The 20,044-nt window shown below is 31.3% G+C and overlaps 1 pseudogene; it reads left to right on the top strand.

Moving 5' to 3' along the window:
- The first annotated feature begins 5,125 nt into the window (after window positions 1-5,125).
- LOC142614556 (wall-associated receptor kinase 2-like) lies at window positions 5,126-16,306 on the top strand (annotated as a pseudogene).
- The last annotated feature ends 3,738 nt before the right edge of the window (window positions 16,307-20,044 follow it).

Genomic DNA, 20,044 nt, shown 5'->3' with positions numbered 1-20,044 from the left:
TATCCACAGCCATCTAACTGCTAGGAACATAACTGTTCATTCAATCCCCAGCTGTTGCTATACAAATTTAGAAACTTCATTATATTATTCTACATAAATCTTATTACTACTTTCAGCTAAAATCCAACTCAAACACATGGCCTAATTTGATTGGCTATCTTTTATCTCCAACTATATGCAAAATATTCATTATATCTTTCATACCCAGCTACTGTCTACCATAATCAGACCATGTATTTCTCTGCCAACTGCCAAAGCAGAACATTAGATACTCTTTTTGCTCACCAAGATTATGTCACAACACAATGAGACCATAACTGAATCTCTAAAGTTTCATTAACTTTCAACCAATCCTTCTATTACTTACTAGAAATGTGTTATAATGGAACCTTGCACCAAAAACACAAACACCCAAAAAGGGAAACATTTTCAGCAGAACCCCAACAGTGTATTCAGCACTTGACACCTAGCAGAGAGTGATATCAGCAGCCATTTAATGCTAAAATCTCAGCTGCCAACTGCTATACCCAAGATAGCAAAATACTCTTGAAAGAGATCTTACCATTTTTAGTCAAAACCATAAAGTAAATGCTAAGTGACCTCTCCAACACTCTAAAATCACCATGCTGACCTCTTTTGCTTTTGCCTAAAGTGACAGCTGTCTCATGATAGCTGTCACAGCTTTTCCTGACAGCTGGGACAGCTTTTCTTGACAGCTAGGACAGCTTTTTCAGGACAACTGTAACAGCTGGCCCAGCAGCCTTAGCATTACTATTTTTTCCACATTTAGCTAAAACCAAAACCAACTAAGTAACTATCTTTTCTCTTGCTGAAATATATTCCTTTTCTGTTGCTTTTTTCCCAGCAACTCTTACCCGAAATAGCAAGAACACCTTGAAGCTAAACTTACCATTTTTGCCCAAATCCTAAGATGAATTTTTTGAAAATTTATTGTTATTTGGAACAGATTTTGGCTGAGATTCTTTGCTAAAATACCCCCTTAAACTCAGCTAAATAGGACCTCTCATCAATACTTCAAAGGGGGGACACCAAGGGAGAAGAACTCTTTCACAAACCTCTCTATTCTCTCTCCCTAAGCTCTGAATGAAGTTCTGAGTTTTTAGTTTCAAAATCAAGAACTAAACTCTTCAGCCCTTAGCTCATAAATGCCTTCATAAGCCCTCATCCATCCTCCAGCAGAAAATCCCAGCAGTACATACCAGCAGAAAAGCCCAGCAGTAAATTCCAGCAACATTGCTAAACACACTGCAGCACTATTACCACTCTTATACTCATTCTCTCACTCTTCATACTCAGAAAATAGACCTATTTTACTACTACCATCTCCAAATACTTAAACACATCTCCATACTCTTCTCTTACAAAATCTTTCCTCTTGAAAAGCAATCTCTACAACTCCTCCAACGGTTGTAATCTCATATTTTTACTATCTTTAACTACCATATCTCTCATACTTCCATATACCATACATATTACAAATACTACATCCCACAAAACATCTCTTTCTCCACTTCTCTTACACAATCTCATACACATTTACTACACCATTACATATAACACACTACACTCATCTAAACTCCACTCTCATACTCTCTCACTCTGAAGTTCTACTGTTTTGCTGCTCATAAACACATATCAATACTCTTTTCTATCTCTCTTATAAAAACTCTTCTCATGGAATGCACAAATACATCTTACATAAAGCCCTTCTCTTAGAAGGCACAAATACTCCATACAAAAGCCGTTCTCATGGAAGGCAACACTATTCATAACTTCACAATAACTAAAAGAGCATTGTCAAGAGGAAAACTCATTTAAGTGCATGATAAGAGGGGCAAGTTTAACCAGTCCCTACACACAGCTGGGCACACTCTCTCTTCCTCCAGTTGCACCCATTTTTCCCCCTCAATCTTGAAGTTATCATGGCAAACTACCTCTCTACCGCTGGGGTCACTCTGCTGAGATATTATCAACTCATAGAAACTGCACAGCTGGGCTACAAACCATACAAAGATAAGCGACTTTACTTATCTTTAAATTTTACATTATTGAGTACATGATTACTTCACATTTAAATACATATTACTTTATTCCAACTATTAACCAAGGCCTAAACTCATTTAAATGCATGATAAGAGGGGCAAACTTAACTAGCCTCTACCGCTGGCATCTTGCTGGAATCCCATCAGCTCACTGATGCTACATAGCTGGGCTACAAACCATACAAAGATAAGTGACTTTGCCTCCTTATCTTTAAATTTACATCATTGAATACATGATTACTTCACATTTAAATACATATTACTTTATTCCAACTACTATTGCAACTACTAATCAAACCTATTATATCAAGCACATATTACATATTTATTCAACCATTATCGTGATTCTTAGACTTTGACTTTAATGATTTGTTAGGCTTAAAAAGTACACCGGTAGCCGTTGGACCACGTGGCCCAATGTTGAGTTCCGGGATGCAACTCCCCAAAAAGAACCCGAGCCTAGCAAGGTCACTAATCTAGTAGATAACACGTGGCCGAGCAACAGAAAAAGGCCCCCAAACAAGTGGCTTCAATTTTTTGAATCTACACATGTTTTGGAAAAAAAAAATAGAGATATCCAGATTGGGAACATAACTATTCAATCAATTATAATTTAGTCTTGTAAGTCTAGAAATTTATTCAGTGCATAGATGCTGGCAAGGCTCAATTTTGTTTTTTTGCTATTGTAAATTAAGCCCATCTTCTTAGATATGTTTGTAACAATGATATAGGTCTTCTTGAGCAAATAGAACAAATATATAGTAAAATTTTATGAGAATGTAAATTTATTATAAAGAATTTTTTTTTTTAAGATAAAAATGATTATATATAATCTAGACATGAAAAAAAAAAAAAAAAAAAGCTTATTTCATTTAAAAATTTTATATGGTGTCAAAAGAGAGAAAACATCAACTTTCAATCTAAAACAATCAATTTCATTTAATTTGACAAATAAAATTTCTACCATTCTTACCTCTTCTTTCATATTGGAGAGTTGCAGGTACTTGATTTTGATTTAACTGCTCTGTTTTATTTTTTTGTCAAATACTGCATAAATTTGCAATTTTTATTGTCTCACCAACTTGCAATTCAAGCTTGTATCTGAAATATTGTTATTCCACTTAAATCGATTAGAATTTTTTTTTAATAAAATTTAAACATGAGATTAGTAAATAAATAGAGTTATTTACATAATCAAATCATTATATATAATGAGAAACATTATAAAAGATACCACCAAGTCCACCACAGTTGTTTAGTACTTACTGAATTTTTGTTATATCATCGTTATATCATCCTTCCAGTTGTATTTGCACCTGCAAGAACTTTGAAGGATCAATAATGATGAAATTTTCTCATACAAATATTTACCTTCTTTTCAAGAGCATTTCCAGTTCTAACTTCTAATACGTGCATTGCTTTTGCTTTGCATTTACTCCAACCAAATTCTGTTTAGATCTATGAGAGTAAGCTATGTGAACCGTATATAGAGCAAGCCATGTGAACCAAAGCCTACATGTAAAAGCAAAGTGTGGATCAAAAAATACCATTAAGAAGCAAGGTTTCTGATTACCAAAAAACAAAAAGAAAAAAAAGGGGGATTATGGTGTTGCTGAATCTTGGACTCAAAAAGTTGTACCGTTGGTGAATTTTAAGATCATCTTTGGCTGCATGGGCAGTGATGAACTTATGATTTCAAGTATCAGGCCATTTTCTTCTGATCGATTCTTTTTATTTGATCTCGAGAGTTTAAATGAGAAAAATATTAGAATTGAAGATCTTGGAATTGAAAATATTTTACTGGAGCACAACTAATCTCATGGAGAGCTTAGTTTTACTCAATGATTTAACCATAAGGAGGTAATCTTTTGAAATTCTTATTGATGAGTTTGTTCTTTTATGAATGTTGTCGGTATGGTGGTTTAAATAAAATTGATAAACATCAATGATTGATTAAGATTTTGTGTACATCCTAAAAATTGATTAAGTATTGGAGTTTAAGTTGATAATAACAACTAAACTTCTATTTTATCCAAAATATTGCAATTTTTAAAATCTAAACAAAAATCTTCAATTTTTTATGTGTAGTAAAAATTTATGAAAGTGTGAAGCTGAATTTTTTTTTTTTTAAAATAGAAATTATAGGAGAAGAAGATAAGAAAAAAAAATATATATATATATATATATCTATTTTTTTAAAATCTAAAAAAAATCATGTAATTTAAGAAGATAAGAACAAAAATTATATATATCTATAAAAATTTATGAAAGTGTGAAGCATAAGAATTTTTTTTTTTTTCTTAATGGATGAGAAGAGGTTAAGTTGATATTAAATTATTAAGTTTTTGTGTCTATCAAACTTTATCTAAAGAAGTGATTTCAAATTAAAAAATTTATCAACTTAGAAATTATAGGAAAAAAAGATAAGAAAAAAAAATTATATTTATTTTTCAAAAATCTATTAAAATTTCTGCAATTTAGTAAAGACGCGTGGCGCAACTACGGCATTTAAGCCCAACTTTTATAATAATAATAATAATAATAATAATAATAATATAATATGATATGATATATATATATATATATATATATATATATATATATATATATATTTCACCCAAGTCTTTATTGTATTATCAACAACATTGAAAAAAAAAAAAAAGAACATTATCCTATTGTGCTAATTAAAATCCACCACAAACTACGTTTTTGAATGCAAGTTATGCTTTCGGCACCTACAAAAGCAGCATGTATGGAATGTTTTCCGTGCACAAACACGGTGCTCTCTTACCCCTCTTCTAGGGAGTCCAAATCTTCTATCCCACTTTTCCTGCTCCACTCTATACTCCACCAATAAAAATTTGTCATGTGTTCACCTAATTAATTAAATACTACTATTAATTAATAACCGTAGCATTAATAAGTCAATAATGATAGTATTTAATTAATTAGGTGAACACGTGACAAGTTTTTATTGGTGGAGTATAGAGTGGAGCAGGAAAAGTGGGATAGAAGATTTGGACTCTCTTCTAGGACTAGGAAGAATACCGAATAGTGGGGATATGGGTTTCCTTGGGATTCTTATACAAGTCACTTGGGTTGCTGCCATGTTATCTGAAATGGCAGCTGCGGCAGTAGTATTTCCAATAGCGCTGCCCAACTGCCCCGACAAGTGTGGAGATGTGGAAATTCCCTATCCATTTGGCCTAACAAAAGGTTGCTCCATAGATCACCACTTTCTCATCAATTGTACCAACTCGTTCGGCCCAACTCAACCAATCCTAGGAAACTTAACGGTTACAAACTTTTCCCTCGAAGGTCAGGCTCACGTCTTGGTGTATATAGCCAAGAACTGTTAGAAACAGGGAGTGCGGGATCGTCGTATAGGGAACGTAGTGCGGCTCTACTCGGGCCGCAATTTCACCATCTCTAACACTCAAAACAGGTTCATTGTCGTTGGCTGTGACACTTACGCATACCTTGATTTCCAGCAAGATAAAGAAAATTTCTCAACCGGCTGCGTTTCCGTTTGTGGAAGCAGTAGGTACATAGTCAATGGGTCTTGCTCTGGTGTTGGGTGTTGCGAGGTAGATATTCCTAATGGGTTGTATTATGTTAAATTGGAATCCTACAGTTTCAATAATCACACAAAAGTAGGCGCTTTCAATCCTTAAGGCTATGCATTTATTAGCCAACAAACCATGTTCAATTTCTCCATCGATTCCCTTCAGAGTCTACAACACCAAAAAATGATGCCAGTAGTTCTTGATTGGGCGATCGGTACTGAGACATGTAAAGATGTCGTGAACAAATCAAGTTACACATGTGGAGGTAATAGCGCTTGCATCGATTCCGACAACGGGTCTGGGTACCGTTGTAAGTGCAAGGAAGGCTATGGGAATCCGTACCTCCATCTCGGTTGCCAAGGTATTAATTTATGGATCTAAAATTTTCAAAACAAATTTTAAAAGAAAAAAAAAACTAAATAACAAATTATTCCTTCTAATTTTAACATATTTTTTTGATAAATTAGTTAGAGTTTCAATCTATAGTTCACTCTATCATAATTGCTCTTTAACCTATTTTTAGGGATATCGAAAAATTTTAGCTACATCTAATCTACTTTGTCTCATAGAGGATTTTTCCGCCTCAAAAAAGTGACTAGATAGGAAGGAATTTTGCTCACCTCGCTTTACTACTAATTGTGTATACACAATTTTTATTTAAGCTATTTATTCATATAATTTAATTTTTAATAAATATCATATATATATATATATTTAAAAAAAATAATTGATACATATTCTGTTACCATTAAAAAAAATAAAAAAAAAATAAAAAACTTGTTTTCTCTTAGTACTTTCACAATCATCTTTGTCCACCTTTCTTTTCCATCTCTACGTTGTCAATTTCAAGACCACCTGATTATGAAGAACAAGATACATCTCCATCCATCTAAAACCTATCATGCTCTGACCTTGCCCACTTTGTGTGCATTTGACATTGGTTTAAAAAATCTTTTTTTTTTTTTTACTATTTAGCTTATATTTGCTACTATTTATGGGTCTCATTGCACTTTTTAGTATTATTCATAGGTTCTATTGTACTATTTCAGCTACCTTTTAGTTTTATCTACAGTACTTTCAATAAAAAGTTTTCAGTCTCATAAAAGGGGATGTGATGTGGACGGGGCATGCCTAATCTAACCTAGCCTTGCTTTGTTGCCATTCCTACTTCTTTTGAATTGAGTCTTTCTTTCCTCTTCAATTTCAACCGAATTCATGTATAATGGAATTTTGCTGTCTAGTGTCTACCTCCATCCATAAAAACAACGCATTTTGAAAAGTGGAAAGCGTTAAAAACAATGGAAATATTGCACATAATTAAAAAGAGGGATTGAATTGAAAATAGATTAAAGCTCAAGGACTGAAATGGAAAAATAAAAACAATTGAATTGAAAATTTGTCAAAATTAGAGGATATAATTTATCAATAAAAAAAGAAAACAAGAATCGAAACTCTTTTAAACTTCTTATTATATTTAATACTCTTCCATTTCATTTTAATAATATGTCATTTCTTTTCTCTAAGCAAGAAGAATAAAGGCACTTTTTTTTTAGAAAAATAATTACAACATACTGCTAACCCCGCAACTCGAACCCTTTCCCCCTAGACCCTCAAGCACTTTGTACATGGGAAGGTGACATTCAGCTACAAAGCACTTATGACTTAAAAAAAAAAAAAATTGGTCATTAATATATGATTGCTTTTGATTAATTAAAGTTCTTTTTAAGTTAATGATGAGTTTTACATCTACAGACATTAATGAATGTGAAAACCCCAATCATTGCAAGCTCCCGGGAGAAAAGTGTATTAACGGACTAGGGAATTTTACTTGTTCTTGCATCAAGGGGTACCATTTGGACGTAAGTGCAGGAATCTGTGTTACCAATCAATCATCACGACTAGTTACCCTCTTAGTTGGTAAGTATACTTACTGTATTGCACCCTAGCACTTGAAGATATGCCTCTGGAATTTGCATTTGATTGTGTGTGATGAAGCTTCTCATTATTTTTGGAGGATCAGATCCTCAAATTTGATGGTAATTGATTATTTATATCTATACTATATATAAGAGGATTCCTCTTTTTTAACTAGACTTTTATGTACCATGACTTTTGAGTAGATTTGTGGTATGCCTTTGTGTTAGAATTATTTTCCTCTCCCTTGTGTGTGTGTGTGTTTGTTTTTCAAAAAAAAAAAAGACTTTTATATGGTTCAAAAATATCCTCATTAATAAAGGGTAATTTTATTTAGAAATAGGGTCATAAATGTCAGATAACAAATTTCATTTTGAATTCAAAAAAAGAACTCCTAAATTTAGAATTTTTTTTCCCTTCACATTTAAAAAAGATATTACAGTTAATGTTTATCTTTAAAGTTTATTCATATCTATACTATTATTTAAGGGACTTCTTTGGTTTAAATTCCTTATTTTTTTAGTTCAAAAATATCCTTATATCCCTATGTTTAAGTAGAAATAAAACTACAGGACAATCTGGTAAAAATGCAACTTTAACTCCCACTAAAACATTGCCTAAAAAATAAGAGCACTTTCCTATTAATTTTCAAAATGCTTTATTCACTTATAAATTAGATTTTCAAAATAAAAATTATATATATAAAATTTTTTTTTAAAAAAACACACACATTTTTTTCTACAAAATAAGACCACTAAGAAAAAAAAAAAACTTCATCACACGCGTGTGATGAGGCTAGTTATTATTTAAGAGGTCTTCCCTGTTTGGGATCCTCATTTTTTTTGTTCAAAAATGCCCCTACATCCCTATCTTTAAGTATAGACAAAATTAAAAGACAATCTAATAAAAATACAACTCTAACTCCCATTAAAATATTGCCTAAAAAATAGAGTCACTCTTCTGTTGAATTTCAAATTGCTTTATCCACTTATAAATTAGATCCTTAAAATAAAAATTATATATATAAAATAAAAACATAATTTTTTAAGCAAAAAAAAAAAGCCTCATCACACACGTGAAGTGCGTGTGATGAGGCTAATCCTTTTTATTTTTTTGAAAATAAAAAAATTTCTAAATTATAATATATACAAATTATTAGCCTTTATCTAAAAAAATAGAAGAGCCTCATACAAGAAGATAGAGAGTCCCACATACGAGAAAAGGTCACAAATAGAGTTGAACCAAGTAACATTGCAAAGGCATAATGATAGTAGGGTCGAGAAATCCCCGCCCTCTGAATTGGACGTGAAGGTCTCCCCTCATCTGGCTCTCTGCAGGGGAATCTCCACTCACTACTTCCCCTAATATCCTCCATTTACCATATCATGGGGGGTTTACATGCATGCTCAGAGGCTAGTTATCTATAAGAGGATTCCTCTCTTTGAATTGAACTTTTATGTGGTTCAAAAATACCCTCACTAATGAAGGGTAACTTCTCTTAGAAATAGGATCATAAATGTCAAATAACAAATTTCATTTTGAATTCAAGAACAGAATTCCTAAAATTTAAGATTTTTTCCCTTCACATTCATAAATTTATTGCCTAAAATTTAGGGTTTTTTAAATTTCTTTTTCAATGGAATAAAAGTAAAAAACCCCCAATTTAAAAAATCAAAAAATAAAAAACTAAGAGAACTCCTAAATTTTAGCTTTCTTTTCTCTCACGTTCATTTTTTTTTTTCCTATCCAAACTTTTTTCTATATCACTACACCACTTTCAAACACACATTTAAAAAAGAAATTACAGTTACTGCTTATCTCTAAAGTTTGTCCTTTTTATTTGTTTGAAAAAATATATATTTTCAAATTATAATAGATGCAAATTATTAACCTTAGAAGAGTTTCTAAGTACGCGCAACGCACGTGTTTAGAGGCTAGTATTTAATGGCTTTTTGGATGACTTGACCTTAGGACAATAGTAAGTGTTTCAAAATTTTTAAATGGGTTTAGTGAGTTTGGATAGAAAATTTTAAACCAATTAGGATTTGTGTTTGAGTCCTTGGGTATTTTAACAACAACAATACCTTAGTCTCAAAATTTTGAGATTAATAGATTTAGCTAGGATTGACCGCATGTATTCTTACAACGATTTTCAAAATCTTATATTGAATTTTCAAGATTTTTTATAGTGGCTTGAATATAATGAATTATTATGGAATTGGAGTATTTAGGATGCATGATAATGATTGGATTATACTGTAAATATAGTTTAATTTAATCTACAAAAATTACTAAATTTAGTTGAAATAATTTATATTTTCAAAGTTAGGTTAAAAAATGATAAAATTTGAAATTTAAGTTGATTCAACCAGTTCCATCTAGTTTGATTCAAAACAAATGGATGTTTTTGGGATTTTTTAAATTCAAATGAGATGCCTATGGAATAAAAATTTTTAATTTTTAATTGGGTTTGAGGCAAGTGTGTAAAAGGAGAAAGTAAAGGGTATAATAAAAGAGAAATACTATGTCCACAATTTTTTTACAATACTTTTGTTCTTAGTTGTAGTGGGTCCCTGTATAATCTTATTTTATTTTATTAGTTGCTAACCTATGTAATGCACCAAATAGTTAAGGATTGTTAAATATTTTTACAATGTCTAATGCTACAATTAGTTAAAAATGAATGAAATTAATATTTATAATACCAAACAAAGATATACATATTTTGAAAAAAATAATCATATTGTGACTTTTCTATAAGATGAAACAAAGGCATACTATAATTTTTTTACCATGTTTAAGCTTTCATGAAACATGGAACAACAAAATACAACAACTTCATGAAGAAAGAAATATTAATAAGTTCCACAGAGGCTTTTGGGGGGGGTGGGGGGGGAAGCAAATTGAGTGATACAATAATAACATTATCATCCAACAAAACTAAGATGTCAAACATGAGAATAAAAAATTTTGGTGGCATTCATTACCTCTAGCTTTCTATTAGCATTTGGTTCTCAAAAAAAAAAAAAAAAAAAAACTCTCTTTTAGCATTTACTCCAAATGTAAAAATTCTAGGATCAAACATGGTGTCTAGAAATTTGGTTAACGGGAGTAAAAATATGGGGAAAAAAATTACACAAGCACATAGTATTAAAGAAAAAAAAAATATGAAAAGCAAAAGTAACTACGAAAGAGAAATTCATATAAAAGGTACCTTGACTTCTTAAGGGTTGAGAATGAAGGGTTTGTAGAAACAAAAAAGCCAAAACGGCAAAGAGAGGGTAAATCACGTAGAAGGTTTTGGTGTGGTGCTCTATATATATAGTAGTAGGTCGGTTTGGTTTAAAACTCTCCAAATTGTTGAGTAGTAATTGATTTAAAACTCTTTAGTTTGTTGAGTAGTTGTCGATTTAAAACTCTTATTTTGACCTAATAAATAAATTAATAAAAAAATGATATGTAAAATTGTGGGACTGCCTAAGTTTATGTGGCAAAATATCAGAAGATAAACTAATAGTTTAACATTTTTGGCTATTATAGATTACATAGATATAGATTAGGTCAAACTTAAATGTTGTAACTTAGCTGGAGTATATTAAGTCCCTAACTAAATTAGTTGCCATGATCAATAAAATACAAACAATATTGTCTTTTTCAAAGACAGTTAAATTCAACCAATCCAATTATTTTCTTATATTTCAATAGTTACATTAGGGGAGTGAGAATTTGAACCCTGGATATTATGAATATACTAAAAAGTACCAATTAGTTGAGCTACAAAGCTCTTGACATCCATCTAGCTACAAAAATGAACAAATGTACAGATGAAAATGTGATGTGAATGCTATTTTGGTGTTCATTTTTTCGTTAGGGCTGCACAAAATTTTATGTCGTGTTTCTCTCTTTTATTCAATTAAACAACACGCACACTACGTTTTTATTTTGGACAAAGAAAAGACATTCATTAAAATGGAAAAAAGGCAGTACAAATATATGTGAAAAGAAAACAATTCAAATACCAAAATAAATAAATCATTAAAAATGAAAAAGGAAGTACATTAAAAATCACCTTTTTTCCCTTAGTGTTGCACAAAACGCTCTGGCTTCTATTCAATTAAACCACAAACACTGCATTATACAAAGAGCAACCGCCTGACACAATTCATATTTCAATTAGGAATAGTAATCCTTGGGAAGAATTTGTAGTTTGTGATAGGAAGGGTGGGAAGATTATTTTTGTAATGGGAAGTTTCGTAGTACACTACATTCTTCTATAGGGAAGAAGTGGGAAGAGTTTTTGTTTGTAGTTTGTCAGACATCAGGTGGGAAGTTGTCAGTCGTGGGACTGGAGTTTTTTTTTTTTTTTTTTTTTTTTGTCTTTCAGAAACAGGTTAGGAATTTGTATCTGTCTAAGTCTCTAATGGGAAGTAATAGGAAATTTATCTGATAGTTTATTTGTTTTTGAATTTTATTGAATTACAATTTTAACCTCATTTTTATTTTTTATGTGTAAAAACTATCTAATTAAATTAGGGGTATTTTGACAATTTAGATAGTGATAATTAAATTTTTGAATTCTATTAATATATAGAGATAATAGAATTTATTGTGTTAGTTTATCTATTTATATTTGATAGTAATGATTTGGGCTATCACTTCTTTTTTTTCTTTTTCTTTTTTTGGGCTATCACTTCTTTGTCTCAAATGTTGAAATTTTATATGTTAAATCTCTTAAAGAGGCTCAAAGATGTGAACTTAAACAAATAGATATTGTTTTCCTAGAATGTGATTTTAAATTACCAATGATATCGGAATATCCTGTTAATCAACATATTAAAATCTGTTGAGTGTATCAAAAAACTGTTATAATTATAGGACACTGAATGAACGCAGACACAACCTTATTGAGTTATAGTTAATTTAAGAAATAAAGTATTTGGCCTTGAAAAAGAAAAATAATAATAAAGTATTTGTTTTATATCATTTTTTTTTTTACTTTAAGACTTTTGTTATATTTCTTCAACTACTGGTGTGAAATAGTATAAATTTCTCATTAAGATCAACAAAACTAGATTTAAAAAAAAAAAAGTTTTGTCACTAAAGTGTACATTAAATTGAGTTTTCATTCCTTTTTTATGTTCTGTTTCGAAATTATAGAAAAGTTTCACGATCAATTCTTCCATCCGCTCCTATTAACTTTCTATAGTACTTCTCAAAAAAAAAAAAAAAAGTTTTGTCACTAAAGTGTACATTAAATTGAGTTTTCATTCCTTTTTTTTTGTTCTGTTTCTAAATTATAGAAAAGTTTCATGATCAATTCTTCCATCCACTCCTATTAACTTTCTATAGTACTTCCTTCTCAAAAAAAAAAAAACTTTCTATAGTATTTGTTATACAAAATTTATAGGTGACATCATTTAGCCATTATTAATATTTTGCATTAGTGTATAACTCCATGCATATATACAAGTACATTTAAAAATAATCAAAATTACACACACACACACACACATATATATATATATATATGTATGAGTTTAAATTATACATGGTTTAAGTTACAACTTACACTTTTTTTAAGCCATGGATTTTTAAGCCATGGGTTCAAATTACACCTAGTGTAACTATAAGTAATGTTTCACCACTCAATAACTTATTATAAAATTCATATTTTGAAAATCCCACCATTTAATTCCATTTCTATATGTTCTTGACATTCATGTCAATTTTCATATTAATTGTATGTTATTTACCATCTGATCTATAAACTCATTTTTTATGCATTATTTTAAACTGCAAAAATTTGAATTTAATCAATTGATTGATGACATGACTATTAACCTTTTATCACATTGAAATTTTGCAAAAACGAAGAATATATGAACATAATGTAATCTAACGGTGGATTTGTAAAAATTTGGATCTAATTAAAAAATATGGAGTGATGTAATATTGCTTAAAATTACATCAAGTGTAACTTGAACCTAACCCATATATATATATATATATGTGTGTGTGTGTGTGTGTGTGTGTGTGTGAGAGATTTAGAATCTAGACTCTTCGGCTTTTGCACCCAATAATTCACTTATTACAAAAATTAAAAAATTATATAGGACACGTGACACAAAATTGAATTTAGACTCTTTGATTTTTGCACCTAATAATTCATTTGACACAAAAATTTTAAAATTAGATGGGGCACATGGCGCAAAATTAGACTCCAATTTAGAATCTAATTGAATTCTCTACTTTGGCTTTATGTGTGTGTGTGTGTGTGTGTGTGTGTGTGTATGTGTGTGTGTATATATATATATTAATTTGATAGGTTGCATTGACTCTTGGATTTTTGCATCCGATAATTCAATTGTCACAAAAATTAAAAAATTAGTTGGAACATGAGGCACAAAATTGAACTCCAATTGAAATTCAATTTAGAATTTAATTGAATTTAGACTATTTAATTTTTGCACCTAATGATTCACTTGACATTAAAAAAATTAAAATTAGATGGGACACATAGTGCAAAATTAGACTCCAATTTAGAATCTAATTTGATTTTCTCTATGCTTTGGCTTTAAATAAACTAGCTTGTAACCCGATGCATATGCATAAATATACTTAAAAGATATATATTAAGATATATAATATAATTTAAATATTATTGTTAGTCATTCTTATTTTTTTAACTCTTTAAAAAGTCTTGTAAGAATATTACTATGTAGAAAACGTAAACTGTACATTTTTATTTTATGTTCATTAATAATAGATTCTTTGGTTTTTGTACGCAATAACTCACTTGGATGGATATTTATGATGTGGTCTCATATTTAACTCCAAAAATTAAGAAATAAAACTCTCTCTAAAAATAAATAATTTAGGATATATGGTGCAAAATTGAACTTCAATTGTAGAATCTAATTGAATTTTCTCTAAATTTTTCCTATTAATATATGTAATGATTTCTCATTATATATATGGGTAAGACTTAAGTACAGTACTTAGCTGATGTTTCTTAGGTTCCCCTTTTAAGATTCTTCCATATAGTTTTTTTTCTCATAGGATAGAAGTGTATTTTTCAGTTAAATAGCCACATAACAAAATCTTAAAAGATGAACTTAAGGAACAGCATCTAAGGTACTGTATAGTCTGTATAAAAGTTTTGTCCTATATATATATATATATATATATATATATATATATATATATATTAATTCATTTTATAGGGTGCATTCTTCTAAAATTAAATAAAAACTTGATATGGTGCACAAGTATAAAGATATTTAATTAATCTCACATGGTCTAAATGATTAAAAAGAAAAAGGCAACCATGAGTCGCACTTTCTGATTGGTCAGTCACAATGGTATATAACAAATAATATTTGGTTTCTTTCAAATATAATCAAACACTAAGCGTTGGCACAAGTGATTCTCAAATTTAATAATAATAAATAAATAAATAAAGGTGTTGGCATAAGCTTCGCTGCTATGCTTGTCAGTATCTCTTCGATGTACTTTATAATTATGCCAAAAAAGCTAATATTCTATTTCTTTCTAATGTAGGTATTGGCATAAGCTTCATAGTTGCGCTTGTTTGTAGCTCTTGGTTGTATTTGATATTTAAGAGAAGACAGTTGATCAAGCTTAAACAAAGGTTCTTTGAACAGAATGGGGGTTTAATTTTACAACAGAAACTCTCTAAACAAGAAAATTCAGCTAAAACAACCAAAATCTTCACCATGAACAAGTTGAAAAAGGCTACCAACAATTATGATGAAGCTCTAATCATTGGCCGGGAGGGTTTGGTACAGTTTATAAAGGAATTCTACCAAATAATATGATTGTGGCCATCAAGAAGTCAAAAATAGGAGATGAAAGCCAAATTGAACAATTCATCAATGTGGTTAAATTATTAGGCTGTTGTTTGGAGACACAAGTTCCTTTACTAGTTTATGAATTCATACCCAATGGTACTCTCTTCGAGTACATTCATCATGAAAGTAAGGTGTCCACTATATCATGGGAAACTCGTCTTAGGATAGCCGCAGAAACAGCAGAAGCACTATCATATTTGCACTCTGCAGCTTCTCCACCTATAATCCATAGAGATGTCAAGTCTTCAAACATATTGTTGGATAGCACTTACACAGCAAAAGTATCAGCTTTTGGAACTTCAAAATTGGCTCCACTAGACCAAACACAATTAGCTACAATGGTGCAAGGAACTTTGGGATACTTGGATCCTGAATACATGCAAAGAGTGATGTTTATAGCTTTGGAGTGGTCCTCGTAGAGCCTTTAACTGGAAAAAAAGCTCTTTCATTTGGTAGGCCTGAGGAAGAGAGAAGTCTAGCCACATCTTTTCTCTCATTTTCCAAGGATAATAGATTGTTTGAAGTTCTTGAAAAGCATATAGCAAATGAAGAAAATGTTGAGCAACTAAAGGAAGTTGCAAATCTTGCAAAGATGAGCTTAAGATTGAAAGGAGAGGATAGGCCTACTATGAAGGAAGTAGCAACAAAATTGGAGGATTTAAGAAAGATGGAGAAGCATTCCAGAGACAATGTTGATTCTAACTCAGAAGAAACTAAATTCTTGCACACTAAGACATCAGATTCTCACTATTATGATGTTGATAATCAAAGTGCTGATGTGAATGATACTGTGAGGGACCATGTAGCATTATTGGATATTGGCGCTGGGAGATAATCTTATCTTGATAGCATATCCTTGGTAGATATAATACAATGTGGTTATTGTATACTTTCTTGTATTTGCATCCGAAATGTTTTTAGGAGCTTTATCCTAAATCAAAACTTCTGCCAATAATAATGAAGGTTACAAATAAATGTCATACTTATTTCTTTCATATTTTCCCTTATATTGTGTTTTTTCATCTATGAATATAAATTAGATTTACATTTTACGGAGCGGTGGATAACCCCCCCTATTAATAAAAAAATGTAGCTACCGTACTGTAACTCTCCACTTAAAAAACTTTATGCTTGTGTTTGCCGCAGGATTAAGATCAACTGATGCTATAACTATCAAGGGTTGAGATTGAGAATTAAAAAACATAACTTTCAATCTCAGCACTTAAATAAAAAAAATGAAAAAGTAACAAAAAAAAAAATGTGTGGTGAGAGCTGAGGTGAAATGCACTTGGTAAACTCGATCCAAATCCGTTCGCCTCATCCCATTCATATTATTATTATTATTACAAGCAAATGGTTCTTTGAAGAACTAATCATAGATTTAGATAATAATACTTGTCTCATAGTCGTGATGGTGATTATGTACAGTGACCTTTTTGCATTTTGGGGTCTATGCTAGTTGTAAATTTCATAAAGGTTTGTGTTTGGTGGCAGTGGTCATGGACGAGTAGTCATTCATGGACTTGGGGGCCAATGACCCCTTTATTTATTTATTTTTTTTATTTATTTAAAGAATAGAAGTATATATATAGGTACTACTTTGTTTAATAAAAATATATTTTTCGCTCTTAATAATATCATTGATCATTGTAAGAGAAATGCTACAACTGCACACGTTTTTACAAACATTGAGGTAGCAAATTTTTACTAGTTTGCATCTTGGCCCACTACTTACATCAATATTTTACTTACTAATAATCACTCATCACAACAACAATTTGTAAAAAAGTTTGTAGATATATATTTTCCTCCTTTTAAAGGCCATAAAAAAAATTATAAATCTAAAATCTAAAACAAAATATATAAGCCCAAAAAATTAGCACAATAACAAAAAATTACTGATAGCAAAGCTAAAAAAATTAAAAACAATCGACCAATTTTACCAAAAACAAATAACTTGGTCCTTTAAGAAATTTTAAGCAAAATAATTTTGTCCTTACTAGCAAAATACACGCTCTACACACACATTAAAAAAATAATAAAAGAAAACTCTTGTCGGCGAAGCAGCAGATCCGAAAACCAAGCCATCACATGCATCCAACAACAAAGCCGCCCTCCTAATTCTAAGTTCTAGTTTCGCCCTTGGTAATGGTAGTTTAAAAGCATTTATATTTGTGGTGCTAAAAAATTTAGTTTTTAATAACTTAAAAGATACTTTATTTATTTATACACACCACTTTACAATACACTCAATATCAAATGTTCTATTTTTTTTATCACTTCATTTATAATTCACCCATTTCATTGAGAGAGAGAGAGAGAGAGAGAGAGATGAGAAATTTTTTAATGAGAAAAAGTCACCACCACCAAACAAACAATAATTTTTTTAGGGAATTGATTTGCTATATATAGGGTTATGTGGCAGTAAAAAAAAAAATCACCATGTGCCTAAGAGTCATGTGCAATGCACATGACTAGGAGGAACCTTAGCCATTTGTCACTTTCTTTTTGCTGCCCAAGGATTAAAACAAGCATTGAAGAGTATATTTTAGGCATGTAAAGAATTGAAAGACATGGTAAATATGTGTGTACTGTGTGATAAACCCTAATCTAAGATCATGTGAACATGTTATTTGAATTGAAACCTTAGAATGTGCAAAACTAAGAACGACCTAGATCTATCATACTAACAATGAAGAACAAATAAAGAACTTGAAATAAAAACATGCTTGTGCTTGAATCTAAATAAACTAAGGCATAATGAAAAGAAAGTTTAAAAACCTTACTTGCATGCACTGGCACTTTTGAGCACTCCAAGCAAAAAAGTTTCTCTAGAGAGGGATTCGTGAATAGGAAGTTGGCAACTTAAAACTAGGGAGACCAAGCTATCCCTTCTAGTGAGTTAAGACTGGAAGGTCCAAGACACCAAAGGCACCTTCCTATTACTAACTCTAGAGAGAGAGAGAGAGAAATTTAAGGTTCTTCTTTAAAATTTTGGGGTGCTTTCAACTAATATTGGAGAGAGGTATTTATATTGAAGGTTGGGTGTGGGTGCAAGAGCCCGTGATGAGTGGTTTCGTCATAGGAAGTACGCCTCGGCAAAGTGGACTAGGTAAAGGATGAAAATAGAGTCCCACCTAGACTAGGTTTAGGAACCATATGTATAGTGTCTTTATGTGAAGGATTGATCTTACCAGAACACGTGTTCGAAAGTTTACATATGAGGATGGGAAGGTGTTAGACACCCAATCCCACCCGGCCTCCACTCATTGTGTTCCAAATCCTAATCTCATTAAAAGGTCCTCTAATAGGTTATTCTACACACACATACACACTAACAAGCATCTAAACACACAAACATGGCATCTCAATCAAAGCATTCATGGCACAAGGTCCTAATAGTCATCTAGCATGGCATTGACATTATATCAATCCAAAGGCAGAAAGTATATCACAAGGCAGCAACATCAATAAAGTAGTAGCATATAATCATGCCCACCCGACCCGTAGGTTGACCTCCACTCATTGTGTTCCAAATCCTAATCCTATTAAAGGGTCCTCTTATATGTTATTCTACACACACACACTAACAAGCATCTAAACACACAAACTTGGCATCTCAATCATAGCATTCATGGCACAAGGTCCTAATAGTCATCTAGCATGGCATTGACAGTATATCCATCCAAAGGCAGCAAGTATATCACAAGGCAGCAACATCAACAAAGCAATAGCATATAATCATGTCCACCCGACCCATAGGTTGGCCTCCACCCATTGTGTTCAAAATCCTAATCCCATCAAAGGGTCCTCTAATAGGTTATTCTACACACACACACACACACACACTAACAAGCATCTAAACACACAAACATGGCATCTCAATCATAGCATTCATGGCACAAGGTCCTAATATTCATCTAGCATGGCATTGACATTATATCCATCCAAAGGCAGCAAGTATATCACAAGGCGATAACATCAACAAAGTAGTAGCATATAATCATGACATTTAATCAAGCATGTTCAATCACTCAAGCATAGCATCATAGCATTCATCAATCAAAGAAACCAGCCATTATGTTCAAAGATGCATATTTATATACATGACTTACCTTCACTTACCTTACTGCACCATAATACCTTAGCGCCTATACATCAATGCATGTTCATGTTGTTCATCTAAAGCATACAAACCCTAATCCTTAATGTTAAATTATGTTTTTTTTTTACATGATATTTATGTTGGTTGTATTCCATGACAAAATTGTTGTAATTTCATTAATTTATTTCTTTGTATTTTGTGGGATTTAATTGTAATGAGTTTAGTATTAGGTTAATGAATATTGCTTAAGACAGTTGAATTCGCAACTAGCTCGCTACTGGTTTGGGATTGTAAAACTCATAAATGGCCATGTGAAAAGCACATGTGGAAGTTCAAGAGTCAGGATGTCTTGTGAGTAACTTGGGACTTGGACAACCCATGAGACACTCTGACAATTAGGATTTTAAGTATTACTCTCCTATCCTTCACCCAAACCATATATACTCTCATTACCTACAAAATCGTAAGGACGCTATCAGATAGAAAACCCTAAAGATTCAGGTTTTCACTATACCCACCTTTTAG

Source organism: Castanea sativa, chromosome 11, assembly GCF_040712315.1.
Source record: "Castanea sativa cultivar Marrone di Chiusa Pesio chromosome 11, ASM4071231v1".
NCBI classification, from domain to species: Eukaryota; Viridiplantae; Streptophyta; class Magnoliopsida; order Fagales; family Fagaceae; genus Castanea; species Castanea sativa.
The sequence above is the reverse complement of the archived record's forward strand: the minus strand, read 5'-3'. Positions and strand labels throughout refer to the sequence as shown.